This window comes from Balaenoptera ricei, chromosome 7, assembly GCF_028023285.1.
Source record: "Balaenoptera ricei isolate mBalRic1 chromosome 7, mBalRic1.hap2, whole genome shotgun sequence".
NCBI classification, from domain to species: domain Eukaryota; kingdom Metazoa; phylum Chordata; class Mammalia; order Artiodactyla; family Balaenopteridae; genus Balaenoptera; species Balaenoptera ricei.
Genome location: NC_082645.1, coordinates 97,229,196 through 97,249,112, shown reverse-complemented (window position 1 = coordinate 97,249,112; position 19,917 = coordinate 97,229,196). Strand labels below are relative to the sequence as shown.

Here is a 19,917-nt window from a genome sequence, read left to right as displayed (position 1 = left end):
TGGAATCACACAGGAGAATATATTTTGAGGGCGCTATAGTTGTTGAGGGATGCAGATTTGTTACAAAGATGGGGTAAATGAATGTGGTTGGTACCTGGGAGTGAATTCCTCCTTAAATTTTACACTTTGGACTCCTCCCTTGCTTCACCCTGGTCCCAGTCCTAGTGAATACTTGGAAGTCTCCATCCTCTTGCTCTCCAAACTCCTCCTGAAGGTTTCCTCAGATTGTTCACATACAGATGGAAGCCAGTTGGCAAACAAGATGCAGTCTCAGCCTCTTGAGATACACAGTAGGGTAGAAAATGGGTTGGGGGAGGTGGTGAGGGGGTAGATTGTCTAGTACTGAGGCAGAGGGAAAGAGGATGAGGAAGGTATACTAATTTAATTTTGTTCCTTTGAATACATTTATTTTGATATTCCTCTAAATGCTAGTATATGACCTTAAAATATTTATGCACATTAGTGAAAAAAACTGTTATATATAGCATTTCAAGTTCAATATAGCAATGTCTTTTTCTGGATTAGAAGCAGATGGGATTCCCTTATTGGAAAGCATCAGTCCTGTGCTTTATACTTGATTAGATTCCTTGTTTCATTCTAAAATTATCCTACTTTGTCCCAGGGATATATATTGATGAGTAGAAATTGGTAGAAGGCTGCAAAGGGTCTGTGTCATATCTATCTAGTCCTCTCTGATGCTTCAGCCTTAATCAAATATAACCATTGTCTAAATGCTGACCAGCATGGTGATCCCTATAGTTCCTGGTATATCATTATAGCTTAAATTTGAAATAGCATTGATAAAGTACCTAATATAGAGCTGTTCATATTGAGTGCTCAATGAATAGTAGCTATTGTTTGAGTTGTCTTGTCTAGTGATTATCCCAGAAGTTTTTATAGACTAGCAACAGAGCTTGATCAATCCTAGGGTCATCTGATTGAGATAACCTCAAAAAATAAATTAAAAAAATAAAACCATTAAGAGTTGACTGCATGGAGTCTAGTGATGAATTTGATGAATGCCTGGCAAAAATTTTAGGGCTAGTCAGTTTGAATTTTATGTTCTCTGCTTTCTGACTATAATTCATGTATTTACTCTGATTAGAAATAACACAAAACATTTAAATCAAAGACTGTGCAAATATATCATTTCCCTGCATCACAATAATACAGCTATCATTTACTGCACAGCTACTATGTCCTAGTTACTTTACATATATTATTGTTAACCCTTCCCATATCACTGCAGCATCACTGTGATTTACAGATTAATTTGCACAATGCCATAGAGCTAGTAAGCAACAGAACAGAGATTTGAGCTCAGGTTTTACCCGAACTCCAAACTATGATCTTTTTACTAGCCCATAATGTTGTGGTGAACAATAATTTGTGTGTGTGTGTATATATGAATAAATAAGGACTTATATATGGATTTTCTTCTCTTTTGAGCCAGAGAAATGCATGAAGATAATACAGTCAGCAAACATTCTCTCAATTTAAGTTTTAAATTTTAAAGTTAAAATCTATGTCATTAGGATACTCAGAAATTCTGCCACAGCTGTGTGATCAACCAATCTGTCTTTTCTTGATTTTTTTTTTTTTTTTTTTTTTATGTTCTAAGTCACATATCTTAATGTGCTGATTTGTTTCTTATGGGGGTTTTGAGTAATTTTTTATTAGGTAAAGACATATTTAAAAGGGTTTTATTATGTAAATAGTGATATTTAAAAAGCAAGAAGTCACCCATGCATTGAGGATATCAATATATCAGACTCCTAATTGACAACTTGCAAGACCTGCTTGTGATTTATAGCTCGATTACAAACTCACTCTTTCCCCTCTGCCAATGGAATTGGCAATATTTTTTCAGCCCAGATGGTGCATTAGCCTTGGCCAGCTGGTTCTCCCCATGCTGCCTCATCACAAGACCATACAGCAAATATCGCCATGTATGACCCAGTTCAGTAGGTAACACTCGAAGGCTTCATGCCTGGCTTTGCCCTCAGGGCATATGGAAGTGAACCTGAATGAGATTTATGCATCCAAATTTTTGTACTCTATCAAGCTCCCTACAGTCATTCATTTTCCTGACTTGTCATTTGAAGCTGTTTAGAGTAGGCAAATAGAACTCTATTATATATATATATATATATATATATATATATATATATATAAATTTGGTTTTATTTTACTGTTCTTAATTCTCATAATTCAATATTTTGCTAACCTTCAGACAATTTTAAGGATTCTAGGCAGCATGAAGTATTTTTGAATTTTAAAAAGTATATTTTTAAGGATTTTTTAATATTCTAAGTACAGTTTCAATAGAACCTGTATAAATAGTTATAAAAGTGGATGTCTGAGAAATTTCAAAATCGGAGCTTTTAATAAAGAGATGGGATACAATACCAATAGCTAACAGGTATTATACTTTAAAGGTTGAAACAAATTTATATATATAATTTAAGTACATAATAACTATAATTTTAAGGATTAACATTATGAATGAAATGAGAGAAAGAGAAAATAAAGCAGCTTATTGCTAAAATCATCATCCTCTGAATATATTATAGATTGGGTAAGAATGAAACACAAATTTTACACTTTTAGTGTACTTTTAGACTTCTGTCTAATAATTGTTTTCTATTTCAAATAAAATGTATAGGTAATCCACAAATTCTTTTGCATGGTAGATACTTCTGCATAGTTTTCCCATTAGATTGAATTGGATAATAAAACCTTGTATATGTTCCATGTTTGTATATTTGCAATAGCAAAATAAAAGTAGAATACAAATGATATCCTCAGACATGCAGTGTTTATTTTATTTAGTTTATTTATATAGTGTTATAGTGACAATGATTATGAGATTATTCCTGTATTACCTGGTCAATTTGGTTAGTACTGTTGAAGGAAATGCATTTTTTTGTGCATTCAGAATAAATTCTGATTCTGATTTTCTAAGGGAACTGGAAGAGGAAAATACTTTTTAGTATCTGGAATAAAATATGTATGTGTATGTGTTTGTGTGGGTGTGTGGGTGTGTACACACATCATCTTATATATTGATATATCATGTATTATACATATATGTCATTACATGACTTTCTTACCCCATTTAGTTAATATTAATTGAAATGTGAAAATTACATATGATAATGGTTGCTTTGCATAAATTTTTAAGAAAGTTTTTTTTTGTCTGTGTCAGTTTCGATGCTTTTTTAAAAAGTTATTTGGAATTATTTTCCAATATTGAGAGCAACATTAGATTATGAAATGATTAGATTTTTATCATGAAATGATTTTTTAAAGTAAATTTTTTCTGGAATTCTTTTTACTATTTTTATACAATCTGTAACCTCCATATCATAAATTTAAAAATAATATTTATGTGTTTATAAGTGTGTTTAAGTCGACTTTTGACTTCTTAGGTTTTTATTCAGGATTTTTTTCCAGATAGTGCTTCAGATTTTTTTCCCTAGGTTATTATCTGGAGCCACTGTCAATAGATAGATATTTATTTCTTGTTTAGATTGCTTTATCTTTTTAGCTTCTTCTCATCTATACCCATTGTTGAAAGATAATCTGAGGTATATTAAAATTTTTAAGAGCTCATTTGAGCAAAAAATCGATTGCCGTGGGGCAGCACCAAACCAAAAGTGCTTAGGAAAGCTCTCTTACAGGAGCCAGGGGAAAGACTTACATAAAGAAGGTGGGGAAGTGAAGAAAGGAAATTATTTGATTGGCTATAGGTTAGAGCCTAGTTGGCTATTTGTGATTGGCTGTCTTTACTGTTTGGATTTCATAACCTTGAGGCATTTATAGGCTTAGATTTTGGTTTGCCTACATAGGTCATCACAGCATTAGAGGCCACCTCAGTTTAATGGCCCCCTTGTTTAATTAATTTAACACCATTTACATTTTCATTTTCTAGGAGTTATAATAAGAGTTCTTGGGGTCTTTTCTAGTTCGTTGATTTGATTTGAGTTCACTACCTTGTATTGAAAAATGAAATTGAAGGCAATCTCTTCTTGTTGAGTTTTTGACGTATTTTTACTTAATCTATTCATTACATTTGTAGATAACATAAAATTTAAATCCTCAGGTTAACCTTTTAGTTTCATACAGAAAGGGTCAAAATCTTTAAAACTTTTCACTACCTTTCTTTTTTCTTTCTACAAACACCATTATAATTCTGTTGCATTAACAGTCATTGAAAGCATCCAAAAATCTAAACTTGTTCACTACCGTGTATTTACAATTAAATATAATTTTTTTTTGTTACTCAACTGTATTTGTCAAATTTTTTTTTTTCAGGTTGGCTGATTTTGGGTCTAAACTCATTGGAATAGGGGATATTATTATGCTTGATTATATCATTACTATTTTTATCTATGATATTATATCTAATAGAAATTATCATCACAATTAATATTAATACTGGTAATTGGTGGAATGATCAGATATCATTGAACATAGTGGTAAGAATTAAGTTCTAGTCACATTTCTGCCACTAACAAATTCTAATATTAAGCAAACTATTTCACTTCCCTGAACCTTGTTCTTTATTTACCAAATTGAAGGTTTGGAGAAGATATTTTCTAAATTTCTTTCCAATTGTAAAATATAAGTATGATTTTAAACTGTACTTTAAAATGTATACAGAAATCTTTACGTTAAAGACAGTTTTTTGTAGCTGGAAATCATGAGTAGAAGGCCAAAGAGGTGCTTTGTAATTGAAAAAGTTGGGATTTCTGAGTTCAAAATTGTTTTTCAGACACAAGAAAAAAGAAAAATTGCTTTTGTCAGAAATATAGTTTGAGTTATAGCCAAAGATATTAAAGATTATAGTCATTTAATCTCAGTTCCCTCATCTGTACATGCAGATATATATTATCTATTTATAAAGTGTTATGATGATGAATTCTATGACACAAGTAAAATATTTGTCCTCAATAAATTTTAGATCTGTTAGCATTTTGGGGGGAATAAAATAATCATAAATATTTATTTATTTATATATATATATATATATATATATATATTCCAGAAGACACAAGAAAGTTAATTAATTGTAAAGCCCACAGACAAACTACAAACTATTCTCCTTTTCTCTGCCCTCTTCCCTTCACTACAGTTGTTCTGAAGGAGCCTGATGAAATACTTTTGAAAATTAGAGTTAAACATCCTGAAAATCTTTATGATGTTGTGAGGAGAACGCTTATTAGGAACTTGCTATATAGTCTGTTAAACTTGATTTCTCTAGTTAGTGAAGTACTTAAATGTTACCACATGGTTAAAAATATTCAGACTTTGTAACCCAGAATAAAAGCAAATATATGTAATGTTAATCAAATAATGATTTTCGAGCACCTGCTTTGTGTCCAGCACTGTGCTGTTTACGACATCTAATTAATTGACCTCCATATAAAAGAAAAAAAAAATATGTATGTATGTATATACATATATATGTGTGTATAATATTTGAAAGAACAAACTAAATGGTGCCTGTGATGCCACCACACATTTAAAGCGTGTTTTATCATCCTTGCACAAATGGGCCTAATTTACCATTATCAATGAAATTAACTTAATTTTAATGCAAATTGTTCACTTTCCATGAAAAAAAAAAATCCAGTATAAAGCTTTTTTAAAACACATGATAAGATTACACTAAAGCTGATTAAAATATATACAGGACTATCAATTTATACTCAGAAGAGTTCCTTAGAATCATCTGTACCTCTCTGTTCTCTTTAATTAATTATTGCAGTCTACAGGAAATGTTGTTGTCATGGGCTGTGTAAAAGCTATTTCAATCTTAAACATGCTTGGGCAGATAAGGGTATTTTGACTCTAGTACTCAGATCTAAATGGCTGAAGCAGAACTTTCTTTCCCATAATAAATTTCCTGCTTTATAAGGCAGTGTAGGTTGGTAGAGGTAATATTTGGAAGAAGGAGCCATAGAAAACACCCAAAGGTATGGAAACAGTTACCTTTTCTCTGGGGTCTCTTATAACCTTCAACTTGAGTGATCATTTTTACACACTCAGATTCAAACACACACAATCATTGTGGTTGTGTTTTTCAGTCTTGTTCAGTTAGACTAAGCTCCGTGATAACAGTTTTTTCTTTGTTCTTTGTGTTTACACTACCTGGCATAATGCCTACTATGTGGTACATGCTGAGTATTTTTCACACTGAACAGAATGTCACTGATATTTTTCTATTTGTCAACTTTATTAGTCCATTAATATGCTTTCACTCCTCACACGTAACACAGACACAGACACATACATGCATACATATACACGGAAAGAAACAGCATAGCACGTGATATGTGACTGTTAACAACTGGTAGCCTGTCATTATGGAGGAAGCATCTTACTAGAAAGTAAGAAATCTTGCCTCATTGGAAGTCTTCCATTAATTAGTTATGTGCCCTAAGGAGCCTCTCTTCCATGGGGCACAGAATCCATAGATATTAAACAATAGAGGTGATTTCTAGGATATATTCCTATTAAGTAAATGAGTATAGAATTTTTAATTTACGTTCTGGATTTTACATTTACATTTGTCTCAATCATTTTACATGGTAAAGACTATTGCACTCATATCAAACAACACCTGTACTATTATGCACATATGTATATATGTGTATATATAAGGGTAGCTGGAAGGGTACCAGTCAGACTTACAGTGGTGACTTTGGGGATGTTGGGGTATGGAAGGAGAGGGGAACAGGATTATGTGTGGTTGTCAAAATGGACTTTGTTTTATTTCTTTTTCCCCTACCTTTAGAAAAAAAAATATATACAGTTTGTATTTATACAAGTGTATATATACATATATATGACTTGTGTCATTTAAAAAGATACAAATATAAGAATAAAAAGTCTGAAACAGATACCATTATCATGTAGTAAAAATAGGTATTTGTCCTATTTCTTTTTTCTAATCTAAAGAAGACTGCTACTTTGATTATAGGAATTATTGGCTCTTGAACTTATATGACATTTTAATTAATTTTTTATACGACATTTTTATAGTTAAGGATTTGGATACATGCTAGAAATAGGGGAGAGATTTACCTCATATTTTCATACTGATTTTTGTAAGACTGACAGTTTAAAACTTCTCAGTTAGGTCTTCTATAGAATTCGTATGACAGAGAATCTGAATAATATTCAAGACTCACAGATTGAAACTCTAATTTCAAGATGCCAAAATTTAGAGCTAGTCTATCCAATTAAGTTGTTATTTATTTATTTATTTTTTATCAAAATAACTCTACTTGGGAAAAGTGAGGGAACAAAAAAGCCCCTATCATATTGTCACTTATTTTCTTCCTTAAAACTTTGCTGTAGTAGTTAAATCCCTAGCTGGTAACTGCCCTTCCAGTAGACTAAATTCTGCTCTCAGATACTCAGATAGAACTCCCATTGAGCCCAATTCTTCTGTCCTCCTTCAGGCAAAAACTCCCTTTGAGTTTAAACAATCTCACTCAGGCACTATATTACTAGGCACCATAGATACACAAAGAAAGAGTAAAAGAAAGTTTGCTTGTGTAAGCATGGCTGACTCAGGATCTTGAGGTATGGCAACAAATAAACTGTAAAGAATTTTGGCAATTATAAATTCTCTCTATCATAAATCTGCTAACTCAGAGAATTTCTCATGAAGCCTTTCTATTTTGCTGAATGTAACTTCTGTTAGTCAAAGTAACTGTCAGTTATCCAAAGATACTCTAATTATCAGGTTTCAAGAATTCAAGAATTCTTTACTTAGAAAGAACACCATCTATCAGACTGTCTTATAACTACTTACTCTAAAACAATCAGAATAAACAAACGAAGACGGATTTCAAAGTTACTAAATTTATTCTTTTCAAAAAAACAAGTTTTTCAAATTAATATTAGTGGAAAGAAATATTTCAAACCACCTTATTTCATTTAAAGCATATGATGAATTACGTAGCCAGGGCTGGCCTTAGGCAAAATTGGGGAATAGGTAGTTTCTGTCTTCAGTTTCTTTCCTTTCCTGTGTTCTGATCCACTATGTCAGGAGGCTCTTTTTTACTACACTATCCTTGAATTTCCCAAGGCTCTCAACCTAGTGGCTTGCCAAGGCCTCCCACTCTCTATCCTTTCCCATGTCTAAGCCTTTCTGTCTGCTACCTTTCTATATAACACCTGCATTTAGAAAAAAATCCTTCCGTTTGATAACCCAATAGAATAAATAAAATACAAGTTACCAATGAAAAGGTAGTCTGTTGGAAGCCACTTTTTTGGTAGGAGTATCATTCCCAGGGCCTCAGATCAAGACCTAGAAGCTATAAAATTTATAGTTACGGTGACAGTGATAACACTATTATGTTCACAGTTCCTCAAATACACTGACATCTTCCTTATTGCATACAGAACCTTCATGATATTTTCTCTGCTTGAAACACTATGTTATCCTCATTTTACTCTGCTGTTGTCCTCTGTACCTGTAATTACAGCCCATTTGGTTGTAGATGATTGAAACCTAGTCTGAAACTAGCTTAAACAAAGGGATTCTGTTGGCTCACAAAAATGGGAAGTCCAGGAATATTTTGGGCTTTAAACATACATAGGTCTGGGGGTGAGACTGTGTCATTAGGATGCCATCTCACTGTCTTAATATCTCAACTCCACTTTTCTCTCTTTTGGCTTCATTCTTAGCCAGACTTTTCCCAAATCGTGACAAAAAGGGCCCAAAGCAGTTCTGTTCTCATATTATCTTCACAGTTGTGTTCTTACAGCAAAGAACATGCCTCTTCTCGGATAGCTTCCCATCACTGTGAACAGGGAAAAAGATCACCTCATTGACTAGGGATGAATCTTGTGATTGGTTACTCATTTCATAGATATGCAGAAGGATCAGTTTACAAGAGTTCCTGGTAATAGATTCACTTTAAAAATGAAAAATTCCATTAATATAAGGGTGAAAGGAAAAACATGTTAAAAATGCAAAACTGGCCATCACTGTCCATTATAGAGCTGATCAAAAGTTGTAATTATGTGGTTTTTGGATGACTTCTTCAATACAGCTCTGTGCGAAATAGGGTTGTTCACTACTGTATACCCAGTGCCGACTACAGCTTGTTATTTGCATTAAGAAGTTAGCAAATGTTTGTTTATGTAATGGTCCCATTTAATCTTAACAATTTAGATTTTTTTTTTTTTTCACTTTAAAGACTAACCTGAGGCTCAGAGGTTTTGTAACCTATCAATAGTCATACAGATTATATGCTGTGACCTGATATAACATACAGATATTTGTTTTAAAAAGTTACTAAGGTTACTTTTATAAATGTTATAGGTAGTACAGAGACCTATGTGGATCTAGAAACCTTCATGTGTTTAGTGACTTACAAATTTCATCAATATACTTATTATAAATCTCTTATGTTGCTTCTAGGCCCACTTAAAATATTTGAACAGTGTTAAAAATTTCCTTTAGAAGTTAGTCATATTTTACAATATAATGTTAATATTTCAGAAAAAAACTTTAGTAAACCACAAGAACCAAAGTAGTAGGTCAGTTGCCGATTTTGGGAACAAGTAACACTAAACTAACATGTACCTCTCCCTTTGAAATCTTGGTCTCCATTAAGTTTGAAGTAATCATGAGGGAACGACCACGGGGACCAGCATGAAACTCATGGTAGCCATTATGACTTATCTGAATATATTGAAGCTGATATTAGTGTTGTCCTTAAAACTATGTAATGGGCAGAAAGATAAGCTATCATGTCATATTCATACATATAACATCTAATCATTAACCCAAATGGAAACATACGTAGAGAGAAATAAGGAGAAAATTGCTTTTACATATACTCCTCCAAGAAAGTATCCAAGAAAATTGCTTTTACATATATTCCTTGGTATTTCTGGGCCTGAGCATTCAAGAGTTTAGATTTATGTAATATTTACCCAAAAAGCTGCATATTGTAAATATGGGTAGGTATTGATGCAAACTCTTACATTGTAAATCCATTTCTGATGCCCAATTGTTTTGTAATTTTATGCTTTTTTTTAATTGAAGTATAGTTGATTTACAGCATTATATTAGTTTCAGATGTAAGCATAGTGATTCAATATTTTTATAGACTATACTCCATTTAAAGTTATTATAAAACAATGGCTGTATTTCCCTGTGTTGTACAATATATCCTTGTTACTCATCGATTTTATACATAGTATTTTGTATCTTGCCCCTCCTCTTCCCTTTATGCTATGAGAATAACATAAACCAACCACTTTAAGTACTTCACTGATCTTCTTTTATGTTTGTTACAACAAACTGAATGTCTGTTAATAAGTATTCACTTTACAGTCCATATTTTTGTCAAAATCATATCCATGATTGTTTAGATTCTTAATCCAGGTTGACTCCATAACTAGCATTTGATACCATACGTATTTTTATTCCTACACAAATAGCTGTGGCTTAACACCAAACCCATTACCTATTTAGTCTTCTTGTGGATTCTGTCATCATGGCAAAAGTGCTGTGTGAAGTTATTAACAATTTTGGCTACAGTCTCTTTTGGAATGCTTGTTGTCCTTAGAGACTCACAGCAGGCAAAAAATCACAACCCCCTTCAGCAACCTGTGCTTTCCTGAAATATTGGCTTTGACAAGACTGCAGGAGTGAGAAATAATTTTGTGCATGAGGGTTTGCACTTCATGGGTGTATTTCTGAGTTTATTACCAGGAGGAAATGGAAAGAAAGCCATTCTCACCCTTACTTTAAACCACACAGTGATGTGACCATAGTGCTGAGTGATTCACTGAGCTTTGGGGAGAGTCTATACTGAGCCCACACTTAGATAGAAACCAGTACCTGGCAGTAATCTGATTGAGTATATTGGTATAAATATCACTAACCCTGATAATTGGCTACTACTGTGTCTTTCCAGAACTTTTAATGATCTCTGAAATCTTGTTTCTCTTGTTTTGGGCTATCAAGTTGCATTCAAGTTATGAGAGGAAGCTGTCTCTGATGCCAGCATCTGCTTGCCTTTGGATGGACTGCATCTTAGAATGCTATGTCTTACCCCTCTTCAGAAAACTCATCAGAAAACACCTTTTCTGAACAGTTATTTAATATTTAAGAAGAGCTCTTTCCAGAGGGATCTGCAAGCCATCCTGATATTTGTAAACATCATCATGAAATCTTTTGAAAATAATACAGTCATATTACCAAGGGGAAAATAAAATAAAAGGTGAAAGATACATCTTTAACATATGTTTAGGTAAAAGTAAATATATATTTTTTCTAAAGCCAACAAACAACCGATGTTTGTTATGTTATGCTATGGAATCTACAATTTGAAAGATACTCAAATACTCTGTCAAATACTTTGAAAAAATGAGCCGCCTAAGCTTAAAGCAGACAGACTATTTGAAGTCGACCACAAATTGAAATGTCCCAGAAATCTTTTATCAGTTAGGCCTTATGTTCACTCTTGTAATAAAAGGCTTTTGGAGTTTATATGCCACAGTCTAATAGGTAACTGTTTAATGGGATTTACATTCACTCAAACAAAATTAGGCTGGTAAAAGACAATGCAACATGCTGTAATGTAAATGGCACTGATGGCAGAATTAAATGTTTGTGGAAACAGGGCAGTAGATCTATCAAGAGCTAATTAGACAGAGAGTTCAGAGGCAGGCTTGGAAGTAAACAGTATCAACAAAGAAGGAAGGAGAGCAAGAATGGAGGGGAAAAAAAGACCTTTTGTGCAGGGAAGAAAAGGAACTATACAAAAGTTATTTAATTAGAAACTCAGATGGAGTCTCTCTCATGAGAAAAACTTATATTGTTTCTGAACCTGTTGATAATATTAAGTTGAATAATAACTTTGATAAATTATTGTGTGCCTAAGTAGTTCTTTGTTGTAATTGGTATTTGAATATTTGGCTTTAATAGTGTTCTCTTCACATGGTAACTTTCCTAGCTATGCTCACTTTATCCAGAAAAAAAAAATTTTTTTTGAAGTTTATCTTTGAAGTCCTTCTAACAGAAAAAGTAATACTGAGACAATGTTAGAAATTTGGGATTTTAGTAAGGAAGGATAAAGGGTAAAATTGCCGGTGAACAAAAACAATAAAACTAGCAACTTTGGATTTGAGTTTTAATTAACCTGTAGAAAAATATTAATTTAAAAAAATTCAAAATTTTCATGAACAAAATCTTCACTGTACTATTTCACTATATTCACTATTCTTTAGTTGAGACATTGTATAGGGAAAAGGACCTAGCCTTTGGTAGAGCTGTGAAACTGTTTTGATGAAATAAATCAGTATCTATATGCTTGATATTTAAAGTAGTAAAGCCTGGTTACTTGATTCATTTTCTTTTTTAAACTCAAATTCAGCATTTAAATCAGCATTGCATAAATCATTTTCCATTTAAGAAGAAGAATTTAATGAATATTTTATAGTTGAAAATTGTTTTTCACAGAGTGTAAGGGGTGATATATATCTTGTTTTGCATGAAACCAAAAGTAAATCAGATACACCTCAGGATATTTGCATTCTGCTAAGAATACATTTTAATTATAATAATCCTTTCAATTTGTTGAGGGTTCCTATCCACTTCACAGCTCTATTGTAAGGATAAAGTGTGCTAATATATGTGAAAGTGCTTCAACAGCGGTAGAGTACTGTTCACATTATGTGATATCATAACAGAGAGTCTTCAAGCATTTATGAGAGACTGTTGCTATGCTGATGGGCATATGAATTCTTAAATGACAAATGTTATATTGAGTAACTAAACCCAACAGTTCAACTCAGACTGATTACTTTTTTGCCTCCTGTACTACACAAAGAATTGTTCTGTGGACATGTTCTAGATTGTTTGTGCTTTGGTTAATCCGTGAAATCCATGATCTGCATTACTGTCAGCAGTTAATGCCCTGAGATTGCTTTATTCTTTAATGAAAAGATCCATGAGATTAGAATTGTTTTGTCCCTGCCATGGAAATAGACCAAGTACGAATGCCCAGTTTCTCTTGGTGGAGTTCCAATCTGTCTCTGACGCAGAAATATAGGTAGTATTTGGCAGTTTGTCTACTCACTTGTGACAAATACATCTATCTTGCCTGTTTGTGAAAGAGAGAAACTGGATTGGGTTAATTTTATAATAGGTGCATTTTGCTTTTAAACATTCTAAACTTATAAGACAGCATCCTCTTAACTTTCAGTTGTACTACTAGGGTCTCCAAACCTTGGTTAATTACCAAAATCACCTGGGGAGACACTTAAAAATACAAATTCCCAAGCGCCTTCCCTGGAGATTCTGATTCAGTGGGTCTCGGGTGGAGCCAGAAAAATCTCAAGTGACTCTAATGATTCCAGAAGTTAGTCAAGTTGGGAAAACAATGTTCAGTGGTGTAAAATAGATTCTATTACTTTTGTCCATAGTGAATAACAAACATATCACTTACCCTTACTTGTTTTGAAGTGTTTCTGAAATAAATGTGATGGACAGTGTCAAGTTATGTATGTGACTTCAGACGAGTCACAACATCTCTCAGAGCCTGTGTCCTTCTGTAATAAATTAGGGTGATAACACCATATCACAGGTTGTTGTGATGATAAAGACAGATACTGGGGGAAAAAGTGATTTCAAGAGTTCAATGAGCTACTTTAGCCTGATCATTATTAACAACTGTGACTGGTATTTGGGAAAAAGGATAACCATGAATTTCTAAATTTTTATTTGTATTAGTCACACTTATCCATTTCAGTTGTATCACTTGCCCAAGCTCTCTGTGTTCCAGCCATCTGGGTAACTCTGGTTTCTTTCAGTTCTTTACCATCTTGTTCTCGCCTTACAAGGCAGTGCATTGTTTCTAGAAAAATTCTTCATTTAAAGCCCTGAAGTCTCTGTGGCACACTATGTGGTTCATTAAATACCACAAAGCTTAAGTTATTATATTATTTTTCTATCATTTCCTAAACAGCATCTTTCTGTTCATTCAAATTGTGTGCCTATATGTGTGACATAGTAGAATTTTAGGCCTATTTACCTTTCAAGATAGTAACCAGGATAATTTGTGCAACTCTGCTTCAATGTATTATAAAGTACTATATTAAAATCAATTGTTTAAACCAGGCTGCAAAATCTATGCCATTGAGCACATGATGAATTTATAAAACTAAAATATATATATATATATATATATATATATATATGTTTATCTTGTGTGCCAGGGTGTAAAAATATATTTTAAAATTACTTCATGTCATACCCAACATTGCAATAAATAATTTGATCATTTAGAAGTTTTATTTAAGAAAATGCCCAAATTCTCAGGTTATCATAATGTTCTCTGATGGTCTGAAATAGACTATTGTAATTGACTGTTACAATTAATAGTCTAGTATTACAATAGACTATGTAATCCTGAAATAGACTATTCTACTATTTAGACCATGTCATATAATGCAGCTCTGTCCATTTAAAGATTAATGTGGCAGGACTGCAGGTGTAGCTTTTTTCCAGTTTCCTCATTTTATAGGTAAGGGAAATGAAATCCAGAAAGCTAAAGTGAATATAAACTTGGTCATAAAGTGACTCAGTGACAGAGCTGGGACTAGAACCTGTGGTAAGCCTGACTAATACAAATACAATTTTAAAGAAAATCATGGTTACAAAGGAATCAGTGGTGAGGTGGATGATTTCCATTTCCCAAATATCTATATTTGACTAGGTGTGGCATTAATTTAGAAGAAAGTCTTTTAGGCTGATAAGAGGTTATAATTTTAGAGAACAATTTTTACCCACTGCATGCCTTTTAAATGATACACTAATTTCTACAACATCTATTATATTTTACAAATACAGTAATTCATGTCCTGTTTTAAATATTATGTATAGAAAGAGGCAAATTCGTCAGGATCTTTTAAAGAAAATCAGCTATATAATATTGATGAAACTAGTAAACTAATTAGAGTAGGGAGAAGAGAAAATTTAGATCTGCGACCCTTTCAAATTATTTTTAAAATTATAATTGTGCTGTTTAGAACAAGAAAAATGAGGGGCTATTGATATTACTTAGGGCAAATGGGAAGAATAATTTAAGTAAGTAATTCCTATAGGAATGTGATTTGCCCCCCATTTTTTGTTACCATTTTCCCCCCTCAAATCCATTGTTTTTGTGTCAAAAAATGAAGAGTATAGAGAGTACAGAACCAAGTGAGTCAAGTCCACTGATCCAGTTCTGATTCTTTTGGTCATGGGCAAGCCACTTACCTTCTCTGACCCTCAGTTTCTGATATCTGCAATGGAAGCTTTGAGTCAATAGATTTCCAGGGTTCCACCTGGTTCTAACGGTCTGTTTCCAAGTCTTCAGTCCTTCTTTAAGTTTAATTCCATTCCTCATGCTTTCATTACAAGTTCTACATGTTTTTTTCACTGTGGCTTCCTTCTTTCTAACACCGAATTCCATTGCTCTGGAATCAACTTTGGGGTGAATAAAGTTATCCGACTACAACATTCCAAATAAAAAATATTGCTCACTTCAGAAAAACAAATGTATGAAAGACATTTAAGACATGTTTGTGAGTAACTCCTTTTAAGTTTAAAAAGTGACTGGTCAAGCTTTAGCTTGATTTATTATTAAAAAGTTAAGATATTGAATATTGATTTTTTTTCACACTTGTCATTGGGGAAACTATTTATTCATCACTTCATTCTTCATTAACCTTCCAGCATGTGTTAAAGATTTTTGGTTTCTTTCGAACATTTAAAATGAATTAACCATTCTGACTTCAGGTGCTCTGGTGTAAGGCGCCTGGTTTTGACAGCACTGATTTTCATGTCTTACCTTAAAAAAATATATATATTGGTTGCCATAGGAACAAATTGATGAGCATGTGCTCCTAGTAAAAACTGCCTATATACCTGACAACTACTGCATTTGTGAGAGCAAACTGGATGGGCTGGTGTTCAAACAGGTGGTGAGCTACCACCCCTCATTGTTTATTCAGTGTATGTTGGCATCTCATTGTGATTTAGGATCTTGTTTTATTTTCAAGCAATTTATTTGACATCAGTTCTTTTTAGGGAAAATTTCTCTCCATTGTAATTCAGTTATGAAGACCAAAATTATTCTGTATGTTGTTTGAGTTTTGTTAAAAATGAATGGATGAAGGGAGTCAAAAGGTAAACCAACCAACCAAAATCTGTTAAATGAATGAACATGCTGCTTGAACTGCCATCTGAATCATCTCCTATAAAAAAAAAAAGCAAGAACATAGAATTGACTTTTCTCACTCAAGTTTCACTCAGTAAATATTACTTAGTAATTTTAACAGAAAAAAAATAAATAAATAGTAAAACTGTTCAATTAGGTGTGGGTGAGAAACAATTAAAAATTTGCATAAAGGCCTAGAAAGATTTCACACTCAGATTGCTTTTTATAAGAGTCTTTGTCCACTTTAAACAATAACTGGAAATCATAGGTGATGCATTATGGGTGTGATTTAGTCAAGAAAGTGCAGATCTTGGCCTTTCACTCATTCATTTATCCATCCATTCATTTAATAAGGAATGTAGGGTCAATGACTGTTGTTATGTGCCAGGGACAGTTCTAGGAGGATGTAGAAGTGAACAAAACTGACAAAATTCCTGATCCGCAGGGAACATATTCAAGTACGGTGGTAGGGAGAGACAATTAAAGAAAAAAAAAGAAAAAAAATTGAGTTCTGAGTTCTGTTAGGAAAAATACTTCTTTTCTAAAACTTTAGACTGTAATCACATTTATCTTTTACTATTAAGCATTTTTAGCCTATTTATGCAAGGACTTTTTGTGCTGTTTCCTAGATTAAAGTACTGTTCTTAAATTAAGTACTCTCTCTAGAAGCTAATGACCTGTGCATTCTTGAGATTCCAATTTAATTTTAAAGGGAAAAGTTTGTATTTCACCACACACAATGAAAATGATCAAGTTTCACCAACTTTTGAAAGAATAGTTAAGTCTGTTACATTGGCATATTTTTGAGGGAGGATGATCCCACTGGTCCTTTGACTAATTAGAAAAGCAAAAGTTATCTCATTAAATTAATATGAAGACAGAGTTAGAGAAAAATTGATGGGATTAGGATGAACAGAAATAAGATATGATGGTCATTGAATTAGCCTTTGAATCATTATGAACACTTATTGCTTTGATGATGATAATTATGTGTGCAGCTGATTGTCTTTAATAAAATAGGATCGTTAAGTTACAGAATTATGAAATATAAACTATATCTCCCCTTTTACGCTCTCCCAACATTCCCATTGCAAATAGAAATCATCAACATTCTACTATTTGCAGGCAGTTTAAATATTTTCCTTATGGAATTTTAATAATACTAAGAAGTAGATTTAAATGGAGAGCTGACAAAACTATATAAGTTCAACAACAAATGTTAAATCTAGTATTTTATAGATCATTATATTATTGTCTGCAAAAGTTCTAGAAAGCAAAAGAAATTCAGTTCAAATGGAGACATTCAGTGTAGTAATTCTCTCACTCTCTTCTACCCTCACAGCTTATTATTATTTATAAAATGTTTATTTAATAATCAATGATATGTTGCATTAAATTGTACACAAATTCACATTAAATGAACAATGTTTAATTATTCTCATATAGTTAATTTTAAAATACTTCTCTCACAAGTGTGAATTTTATAATCTGCAATGAACATGCAAAGGAAACAATCCAAAACTTTTATGATTCCTGAGGTATTGTTATATCCTGTACCTCTGACATAGATCCAGAATGGAGCTCCAGAATCCAAACAAATATTATAAGTGATTAATTTTCTGTATGATTATGAATGTTAATTGGATTTTTAAAGTGACCAATTATGCCAGGAAGTGAGGCAAGTCAAGTTTTCTTTCAAATATTGTTTTATTCATTTAAATAATATGGGCATTTTTTAAAGTAAATATTGCTTTTCTGCTTTCATTTTAAATTAACCACTGCCAAATGTACCTAACTTTTAAAACTGTGGTTTTAAGGTATAGTGAAAGTCTAGAAAGTTTGTTTTGTCTGATTTACTGATTTTAGCTATTCTGTGCTTGTGGATAGAAGAATTATGAAATATGAAATGATAGAGAAGCAGAATTTAAATGTACAAATCCATTTTGATATTCGTGTGGCCTAAAAAGTTTCAGGTCTACTTGACCCAGTGTGGTTTTCCTATGTGAAACTCTAAAACTGTGTTGCTGTTCCCCCTCACTGAAAAGACCATAAGGCTTTCATTGTATAAAGACAGAATTTTATCCATCCATCTCTGTTTTAGTAGAAGTATAAATTCAATTACATTTGATAAAGCTAAAAAGAAATCTTCAAATTGTCCATTACACAAAAATAAAATAAAGGACCCTTGTGCTGACTAGTTGGCCCATGAACAGAAATAAAATGTCACGAACATTATGGCGATTGCTATGGATTACAGCTACCATGATAATATGTGGTACATTTTATATGGAAGTAGAATAAACAAAATTCCAACAACAACAAAAAGTACTTTGTTTCCCTCCTTATTTCTTGTTGAAATATTTGAAGTACAAAACTGGTTATGACCTAAGAAGTCTTGTCATATTTGACAACACTAGTGACCGCTGCTGAAAAGGTCTGAGATTTTTTAAAATAAACAATCAAGAATAGATTAATTTGATACTAATTTTTATCACAATGAAGTTTCAGTGAAGGATTGCCATGATCAGATTTTTAAAGTTTGTTACTACTGATATGGTTTAAAATAAAAGTATATACCTTTCAAAATATATTTTTAAGCATAATAATCATTATTCTCCTGTTTTAAAAAATCCACTATTTATTTAATATACACCCTTTCATTCATTTGACATATATTTATTAAGCACCTATCATGTCCTTTTCTAGGTTTTGGATCTATATTGGCATATAAAGGTGAATAGGAAAGACAGGGGACCTTGAGTCCAGAGAGGAAAAGAAACTAATAAATGTATAGGCAATACAAAAGCTATTTCCATATAGTGGTGAGTCTTTTTGATGGGGTGATCAGGGAAGACCTCTCTGTGGAGGTGATATGTGAACTGAGACTTGAAGAACAGGAAGCAGCAAGCCATAGAAAGATCTGGTGATTTATTAGGACCCAAATGTTCCAGGCTCTATACTAGGCCATGGAAATACAATGATAAATAAGATGAGACAGCACCATCAAAGAACTCACAGTGAATATATTTTACTTATTTATTTGGGTGTGAAATCACTTGGAATCCATTGTAGTCACAAAGTCTCATGAGTTCAATAAACAAATATTTAAGAGAATGTTAAATGAATGAACTGGTATGATTTAGAACTTGGCGTTTACTATTACCCCTTCTCATATATATTGCTTATTGACATGATGTGTGATTTTATGTTTTACTTATCAAGGATACTTAAAGTTCATAGTACTGAAAATACTTCTCTTGATCTTTTCTGTCAAAGTGTCTTGCAGCCCACTGCCCTTATATCTCTCTGCCAACTTGTTTCTAATATACCTCATTCTCCCTAGCTTGCTGACTATTCTCTCATGTGATAAATAACTCTGCCTTATCAAGGTCAGTTGGAAAGGCCCCTTTTACATATCTCATAAATTTTAGCCAGGTGCCACTGATGTGAGATTAATGTAATGGCACCATGGCAAGCACTCAGGCTTGTCTTAATTATGCTAAGGTTGCGGATTCACCGTTTCTCTTCATCTGTCTCCTGCTTTTGGGAACACTAAACACTATGTCATTAGAGTGTCTGTTCCACAACATTGGATCTTTGCATTTACAAAGTCATCAGATGGCTTATGATATAGCTTTTCTAAGAAATTAAATTAAACAAATAATGAAAACAAAAA

The 19,917-nt window shown here is 32.7% G+C and overlaps 1 protein-coding gene across 2 annotated transcripts in view; it reads left to right on the top strand.

Moving 5' to 3' along the window:
- ERBB4 (erb-b2 receptor tyrosine kinase 4) overlaps nt 1–19,917 on the top strand; it is a 1,139,160-nt gene that overhangs the window by 259,382 nt on the left and 859,861 nt on the right. The gene's annotated exons all lie outside the window — the stretch shown is intronic.